Below are 9,749 nucleotides of genomic sequence, written 5' to 3' on the forward strand. Positions count from 1 at the left end.
ATCTGCTTGCACCATGACATCCTTTTAGTTCTAATTTCTCAATTCTTTCATAAGAAAATTAAAAAATCCTGTCAAAAGTATTGATTTCTCTTTTTGGACCCAAAACTTTGCTGCCAAAGCAAAGTTACAATTATTGTGTGTATCTAGGTCTGTGATAATGGGACTTTAGCTGGAAGTAGTTAGACTACCCAAGCAGAACCTTGTCATCTTCTTAAGGACATAGCCTATCAGATGCTCCTTCCACAGAAATCTCATATGTGTTGCTAGTTTAGAAGCAAGAATTTGCCAGGGGCTAAACGCGTTTTGAGATTGGTAATGTCTGGGGATTAGATGTTTGTTTTTATTCTTTTGCTTCCCCTTCAAAATATGAAAAGCTGAGCTTAGCGTGTTTTTGCATGTTTTTTACCTATTACAATACACAGATTCCATCAGCACAGAACTAGATTTGTGACAGAGAGGAAAGTAAAAAATTGAGCGGAGAGTTGTGACTTAGCTCTGTTCCAGGAACGAATGAGCTGACAGCGTTATAATATACAAAACAATCCTCTTGGCAGCACTGGATTTTGTGGCCTTCTCCTTCTAAATGCTCAACCTACAGGAGGACTTATATTCTAAACAAATATAGTGTTGATTCTAACATATATATTATTGTCAGGCATTTAGAACTTGCTTGATAACATTTAATACCCGTAATTTGTTTTTGTCAAAAAAGATATTACTTAAAAACAAAAGTTATTCTGTAAATATAGATTTCTCCAAATTGAAAATGATGATTTATACATAATAGAATTCTGCACAGCTACATACATTTTACCATATTTTACCATAGCTTTTGATGTAATATTGAACCTAATTTGATATTTTAACTGCATATTCATTGAAGTGGAAAGCCTCTGATTTTCCATACTGTAAGTGACTTAAATAGAGTCAGCAAATATATTTTCCTTTTTTATCCTACAAAATGCTGACTTTCTAGTTTTAATCACCCTATTCTTGTACAGAAAAGAGGAAGGGCTGACTATGGTCTCTCTGCAGTGATATCTAACTGATCTTATTACCATTGTCCTTGCAACAAACAAATAACTTTAGTATTGCTAAATTAAAAGTCAAAGACTGAAGTAGAAAAAAAGAGGGATCTTCTGACTTACTTCATGGGTGCGTCAGATGTCTGCATACAAAAAGCACCTTAACCAAAACCATTTTAAAGAATCAAATTGGATAGCCAAAACAGAGCCATTGCTCTCTCTTTGCAGGAGAGAACTGCTAAACATTCTATAATTACTCTGAAGAAATCAAACAAATACTTTATGTTCACTAATACACATACAGATTTATTTAGGAGGGAAGAAATCACTTAATGTACCACATGTAAAGTAAGACTGTTCGGGAGTGCTTGGCCTTTCACGCAGAGATTTACTGGGAGAAGCCGTGGAGAAAGTGGCAACACTGGTACTCTCTTTTACAGTCAATTTCCTAGGTGTGCACCACAAAACGGCATATACCAATGAAAAGTCTTGATTGTAGAAACATTTTCATTTTCAGGATTTAAATATGGTTTAAAAGGTCATTGAACATTTAGTAGCTAAGACTGATATTCTTTATCCAGCTTCTGGTTCTAAGAGCACAAAACAGATTTTGTCTGGTTGGTGTTACTGTATTTGTTAATCTGGTAAACGACCATTTAGCAGAGACCCTGCTACTACTTAGCCCCAAATCGCTAAGAAAAAAAGCCTCATGTGTCCACAGATGAGGTAGATTAACTAATTTGTCAGTATTGTGTTTTTCCTCAGACATAAACCTTGAAAACAACTGTCAAACTGCTAGTCTCAGATATAACCTTTTCTTATTAGTGCTTTAAGGCCCTGTATTGCAATCTAAGTTTAATCAGTGAAGTAGGACTGATTTGGAGTCAGGGTCACAGCATTTAATTCAGTGAGAAAGTTGGTTGCTAAGTTTTATTGAAGCTCCCACAGAAGTAATACAAAGTATAGAAAGGTCAAAAAGTATAGTAGCTCAAAATCGTCACTGTTTGTACTGTTTTAGAGAGAGAAGGTTCAGTCTCCAGGTTCAAAAGGCTTGGGTTTATGAAGCGTACTTTCCGTACATGTCCCTACAGTTGTATGCTGTATTGTCTCATGCAATCTCTACTATGAGTATGCTTTGACACACAGAATGAAAGCTCTGGGTTTCCATGACATCTGCCTTTTAACTAAGACTGTCAGATGCCGTCAGTGTCATTTTTGAGTGCCAGAAATGAGTGGTGTAGAGTTTCATGAGGAATCCTCAACTCCTGAAACAACAGCTATCGATGATGGTAGCCAAGCATGTGCTGGACTGGGCAACGGCACAGTGTGAGCTCTCTGTTCCCCCACTGCCGCACAAGCTCAGGTGTGCATTCATAGGGACTGAGGTGTGGGAAGACTGGGCTCAGCCTTGGAGCCTGTATTCTTGCATGCTTGGGGACCTGTAGTGCTAGTAGTGTTGTCAAGTGGCCAGCTGGGCTGAACAGTAATTAGTCAATCCAGGTTGGTATGGAGAAAGACGAAATCGACATTCTAATAAAATACAGTGAAGATAGTGTTTGTAGTGTACAATGGTGGAAAAACAAATTAGAAATGATGCCACTTTTCTAGATTTTTTTTCTAGTTCATTCATATTAACATAAGTAGTCTAGGTATATTTAATATTTTGAAATAGGTCAATATGTTTGAGTAATTTTAAACATTACAGAAACTTGTAAGATTTGACATTAGTTTTATATAACATTAAGAATATTAAATGTTCACTTCAGTTATCTCCCCGCCAATTGGGAACACAAGGCCCTAACAGTACTGCAGGTATATTTAATAACTTGTTTGCCTATAGGTTTCTGTAGTATTAACACAATTGGACTTTTGAATTAGGAGTGTACATTTTTGAAAGCAGAGACAAAAACAGATACTTTATTCTATGTTACAAATGGCACTTGGGTCATGTTATGTGATGAAATCCCAGTTTTTCAGCAACTTTTTGGTCACCATTTTTATAGCCCCTGTGAAAATCAAATCTGCAATGTATGTAGTGAATTTGAATTCAGCCTCAAAACAATTATAAATATTTAAGTTCTGCATTAATATAAAATTTAGGGTGACCATATTTTGGTTTAAGAGGACGGGTGGGGGTGGATAATCGACACTCGACACATGCTTCCAAAGTAATGAATCTTTATTACTTTTTCTAATCAAAAAATCAATTTAAACTTTTATTAAACTTCTTAGTAAACTTTTAAACAGTTGCAGGGTTGCTATTTCTCTTCTATAATGGCAAACAAGGAACAAACTAAAATATAGCCCTTTTACCATTTTAACACATCAAACATCTTAACAGAAAAACAGCCACAAAAACACACAAAAACCCTTTTCAAGCTACGCTGCGTACGCTGGGTTTAAGTTCAAACATCTACCATTAATGCATGGAACAAACAAAATTATGTAGGCCTATGTTTGTTTACACAGTCCAAGTAACGAGCAAAACAAAATCCGGGACAATTTTGGGATTTTTATAAATCCCAGTCGGACCGATATATCAGGTCTCAAAAAGAGGACATGTCTGGGGAAAAGAGGATGTCTGGTCACCCTATAAAATTGTAATTTAATTTTAAACTGGTTAAAATTGTAGAGCAATGGAAAATTAAGCCTTCCGTGGTAGCATTGCTTAGCAAGCATTGTAGTGCACTTAAATAGCTGTCTGACTGCACTTATAGGATGTTGTTTGGGCTAATTTGCTACAAGTTTATTGGAGTTCGGCCATCTTTTGTTTTGCAGAAGGGTCAGTTTACCCAGTGATGAACAGGTTGAGCTAGAGGTAGATGATCTTGCAAATAGGTCAGGAAATCAGTCATCAGCCCTTAGGGGAAAGCCAGTTTAACACCTCTGACATCGGAGCATGTTAACAGCCCCGGGTCAGTACACATACCTGTCTGCATGCACTTTTCTGGGAGCAAGCAGACAACTTGAGCCTGGGGCTTTCTGAGGCCTAAAAGAATCAACTGCATCACATTTCCTCATTAAAGATTTTGGAAAACTAATTCCTTACAGTCATGTTTTGGTGTCTTTCTTAAGGGAAAATATATATTTCTATACAAAAATCACACATCAAACTAGTTATTTGAATTCATGATGGTGAGCAAAGTTACAATGAAATACACAGAGAGCTACATTTACAAAGCAATTTAATATCAGTATTATTGTTTTTATTTGTCTATTTTTTATCCAAAACTTCAACAGATTACAATTACTTGTTTTTTTAATTCAAATTTTAGTGTCCAATTATATAGCTGATAGTTTGCTCATTTTAAGCACACTCACGTAGCTATTGGTTAGAATGGGAAACTGCCTATTAGAATCAGTATTCTACATTGCATTTATTAAGAACAGAGCAGACATTGTCAGGCTTGAAACAAACTGTCATATGTATGAACAATGTATGCATATATACTTTATATATTGAAATTGTTATCAGGAATTTCATAATGTTTTTAAAATAAATAATAATTTGGTAGCTTTTTTTAGTTTATGTGTGAATCTGAATATCCCACTCTCAAATTAAACATGATTATTAGAAAGTAGTACTTAAGACTGTAGACAGGAACTGTCTTGACACAACACTGTTTTTATTTTATAGCTAAAAGCAAAAAACTATAGTAGCTATCCACTTAGTGTTATCTTTTTTTGCCTCACAGAAACTGCCCTTACATGATAGCAGAATTGAGAACCCGACAAAACACAAGGCAACCTCAGCTTTAAATTGTGCTTCAGCAGCACGCTTCTTTTATTACCTGCTGTCAGTTCGCTGTTTTGTTCTTTGTTGTCAGCAGCAGACACTTTTAGATTGGGCCAGTGTGTAACCTTCAGGTTGAAAAACGTACAAGGGGAGAAAGAAAGCTGAGATCTTCTGAAAGCTTTGGACACCTTTTTTTCTGAACGCCTCCATTTGAATGTTTACAGGAAGGTGATACTGGGAGTGTTACTCAATATCTTCTGTCGGGGTTCAGTCTGTTTGCTTATCTCAGCCATATATAATTTATTATGTGATCCTGTTTGCGTGCCCCCATTTTCCATTCCCTGTTTACAAAGCACCTGTTGAGCCACCCCATTGATCTTTGTGGGCATGTGAACCACTTCATTGTCAAAATAAAACAACAGGCAAGACAGGAGTGAAATGGAGGGTTTCTGGTAGCACAAAAGGGAACACCTTTTCAGGTTATCAATTAGAGGAGAGCTTTGCATTCCATGGGCCGATTCGCCTGATCTTCTTTCCTTCCTTCTATCTCTTGTCGGGGTAGGTGGTGTGGTTGGGTGGGGTGTTGGCGTTTATGGTTCATCTGGGTTTCACACAATACAAATAGATCAGAGAAGTTTGGTTAGTGAAAGGGCCAATGATCAAAGACAACTGCTTTTATTGATTTTTTTTTCACTCCCGTCTCTTCGTTGCCGTGGTTTCCATGCTCGCCTTTTAGCGTGAAGTCTGCAAAAATGTCCCCGCAACTACAGGCCTCTCCCAGTTTCAATGAACAAAGCACACACAAGTCGCTTGAGCTAGGCATTAATTGCTGCTCTGTGTGATCCACAGTGCTATCAGGAGACAGAAACCTAAAATAAACATAAAACTGTATGAGATTCCTCAATCAGCCCGTTGATTTGGATCGGTGGTACTATAATGCATTATTTGAACTCTGCTAATGAAATTTCAGCCCTGTTTTAAATAATTTATGTTTTATCAAGACGCATACTGAAAGGCACCTGTTATTTTACTTTCTCACTCAAGGTCTGAACTCCTTATTCCATCACCTCTTTTTTCATGTTAATTTTCCAAGGTACTGCTCTATTAAGAGTTTCCTAGTTTTGGAGGAGGTCAAATTCTAATCTCACCCACGTCTCCCTACCCTTCATATACAGTAAATATCACTCTTCTTGCTGCCTCACTTACATGTTTCCTCTTTGCCCTTGCAGTCCCATGGCTCATACTTCATTAAACGGGGGAGCTGGTAGTCCTGTCTTTGTGCCCGGTTCTCCTAAGGGCAGATGAGCTACACCAATAAAGCTCACTATTCCAATCATGCCTTTTCTTCCCTTTCATCAGGTTTTGAATGAACTGCTAAAATACATTGTGCTTTGTTTGTCGATATTTTAACCTTCAATTTTGGCTCAGATTTCAACTATAAATCTTACACTAATTACATACTTCGAGACTACTCTACTGAATGATGATTTGTACCATCAAGTGAGCATATATTCTAAATTATCACTATAATTGAAATAAGTTCCATTCTCATTTGTGTCTTGATGGTTGTTTAGTTGGTGACTTGCTTTTTTATAGGCCGCATGTTAAAGGAGTTTCAGAAGATCAGGATTCCAGTTCATTTTGTTTCAGTTCTGCGTGTGCCTTTCCGTCACGTGGTGGCGCCACTGTGTTGCCATCTCGGAGGATATGGGTGACATATTTTCCCCAAATCCACGAGCAACTAGAGAGCACAACAATTGTCTGCCAGTGACACCAATGTGTATTGAGTTGAGAATTGTAGTCAGAACCCTGTCCCAGGACATGTACTCTTTTGCCAAGCAAATCACCTTGAGCCTCTGATCTCACAACACTGCCAGTACCCATTTAACTGGCTTTTTAAGTCCTAGAAAACTGTACTTGTGACTCACTGCACCAACTGTATGCCTGGAGAAGTATGCAGCTACCTCCCCCATCTCCCACTCCCCTCCACTCACTCACTCCTTAGCCGAATTCTATAAACACGAGAGGGGAGACAGGAGCTTAACACCAACTTAATCCCATGAGTTGACAGCCACCACAGTCCAGAGAGTAACAGGTCAATCTCCTGATAGTGATAGTGCCCTGGATCACACAGAGCAGCAATTAATGCCCAGCCTAGCTCAAGCGATAAGCCTACCTGCTAAGAGAGAAGACAGCTACTCAGATCCCAGCTGTTCCACAGAAAAGTACTTTGACACTTGAGGTTTTGTTTTGTAATTTTAAGGGAGGACAATTTTAGAGTCGCTAAGTTTTAAAAAGTAATAGGCATAAACCAACCTGAAAAGTGTTCTGTAACGATCAGTAGTGTCAGTGTTCTGAAAGGAGTGATTAAGTCCTACGCTTGTTTATTTTTTAGTTTAATTTTGATGACAGAATTGGTACATCTGTTATTCATATTCACAGTGTCTTTCTGCCCCTCTAGTTCATTGTAAAATGCCCCAATTATCACATCATTGCCAGTGCACACTATTTTGTACAGCTGCTTCCTGATTACTCTATACAGGATAACAAAGGATGACCCTGGCAGGTGACCGTTCCTCATTTCATATACTCCACACAGGACAACACTGCACTCACTGCAGGACAACGGTTGGTGCAGCAAGACACACATTGTGCCGAGTGATTTAGGACCGATGTGCATATTGGGATCAACAACTTTAGTACATTCTGCAAATTATAATGGTAGATTTGTGATCACTGCCAATAAAGAGGTAACTATGGATATATTAATTAAAAATACAAGTTTTTACTGAGGTGTGTATTCAGTGTAAAGTGTTGAATTGAACAACCAAGGGGATGGAAACGGCATTATTAACAATTAAGAGTTTGAATTTGTAGTCTGAATATTCTAATAAAAGGATAAAATGATAGGATGGTAGTTTTTAAACTGCTCATAGAGTAAAGTGAGATGGGATGCTTCTATGTAAAACAATACTGTTGTAGCTGCTGTTTTAATATGGTTCCACTCTTGAGTGTCGTTAGTACTTTGTGTCTTCCTGCTAACGTGTTTTAAGTTTTCAAGCCATACAATAAGGGGACTGAGAAAAATTTAGGAAGAAGATACATTTTGTGGAATTGCTTATTTGATCTTTTTCAGTTTTAAATCTTAGGCAGTAACATAGGGTTAAAGTAGAAGGTGCTGAGCTAGATTTTCAAATATTTCTTTCAGTGAGGCGTTTACTCATTACTTAAGCATCTAAAGAGCCTTTCTGTACCGTTTTCTTTGGCAAATAGATCATTTTGAGCAGATAACGCAAGGGTGCCTGCGAAGCGTCTCAGTGGAAACAGGGATGGGGACAGCTAATGAAGAAGAGCCCAATAAAATCCTCATGAAAAGATTGAAAGCAATGATAGGGCTCGAGTTTCACTCTGATCTTCTTGACAATACTCCTTTGGGGCCCTTCTCCACTTCTCCTTTCTTAGTCCCCCAAATACAGTAAACAAATACATCCGACAACATATTTAGTTCCTGAGTTTTCTGTTAGACTGCCGTTGTTAAAGACCCCAACCCCCTGTCTTCCCAGAACACACACACTCACTCACTCCCAACCCAAGGTCAGTGCAGATTGATAAATGGCTGCTGTTTACTCATTTTGTCAGCTTGCCAGTAACATGTCACTCCCCAGGCCTGACTCCTGCTGTCAACTTTCTGCAAGCAAAAGAAGGGCTCCCCGCGGGGCTGGAATGCCTAATAAAGAGGGTCCCAGTGATGAGGGAAGGAATGAAAGCACTTGGTGCTCAGAGGCAGAGATGTCACAACTTCAGTCTTGACAGAATCATGGGATTGCAAACCCCCAAACCCCTGGTTCTGCTATAGGCCAGTGTGTGATTTGCCCATGGTCCTTGGCGGTGGAGGGCACTTCTCCAAAGGCTTATCTTCTCAGGTACTTTGGGGAAGTAGGATATTGTTTGAGATAATTTTTAACCAGGAGTCCAGGCTCCTTATATTTCAGTCCAGAAAGGTGATATGAAATCCAGATTTAGCCCCAAGACCCAAACAAATGTTTATTAAATAACGTGCACCTGACAATATGTGATTACAGAAGGCATGATCTGATCTGCTTTCTTCAACTAGAATTTAGATATTCAAGATATGGAAGGTGTATGTGTACTCAGTGTTCTTCATTTCTTCTCATATTCGGCTTTCTTTGGTTTTGCAGTACTCCATTTAAATGAATAAAGATCAGTATGGTTTTAACTACACCAGTAAATTTCAATTTTTGTCACCTCAAAGTGATATGCATCTCTAAACAAATTATTGCAACCCCAAATGTTAAGAAGTATTTAATTTTTAATTATTTACTTAGCAAAAAAATGAAGTGCATTCCCCATCTGCCTGTGCCTGAATGAACTCAGTTCCTATGTTGCTCAAAACAGAGTGCGGGACAAAAATTGTAGAGATCGTAAAAATTGCATACTTTGTATTAAGATTAAGAGGAATGGATAATTTCACTTGCAGTTTTTTTTATTTTAAAATTTTCTTTCATGATTGTTTTAAGTTATGACACTAAATGTTTAGCCTAGTTTTTGCATTAAAATGCTGCCCATTTTTTTGCTATCCCCACACACTACAAAGTCCTTGTCACTGTCGCTACTCACCTATACGAATTCTCGCACACCCAGGGGGCATGAATGCAACATATGTCCATAAAATTCTTTGCCAGCTGCAGACAGAAATACCCTGTCGCTCTCCTCAGTGTTTGAATGCTATAGCTTCGTGCAGATTAATTTTACTCTATAGGCTTCCTTGTTTCACATCTGTTTTTTCCATTAAATGGACCAATTATCAGTGTTTTCTATTTTTAATTCAGAATTAGAGGTAGGGATTGGTTTTGCTTCGATTTCAGTTCATCTTGACTTAAAAATCACTCCAGAAACATGAATGTTTCTCCACTTATTTGAAAAACTCCACTTATTTGAATCCTGCTGCACATGCATGGTTGGTGACA

Source organism: Lepisosteus oculatus, chromosome 4, assembly GCF_040954835.1.
Source record: "Lepisosteus oculatus isolate fLepOcu1 chromosome 4, fLepOcu1.hap2, whole genome shotgun sequence".
NCBI lineage: Eukaryota > Metazoa > Chordata > Actinopteri > Semionotiformes > Lepisosteidae > Lepisosteus > Lepisosteus oculatus.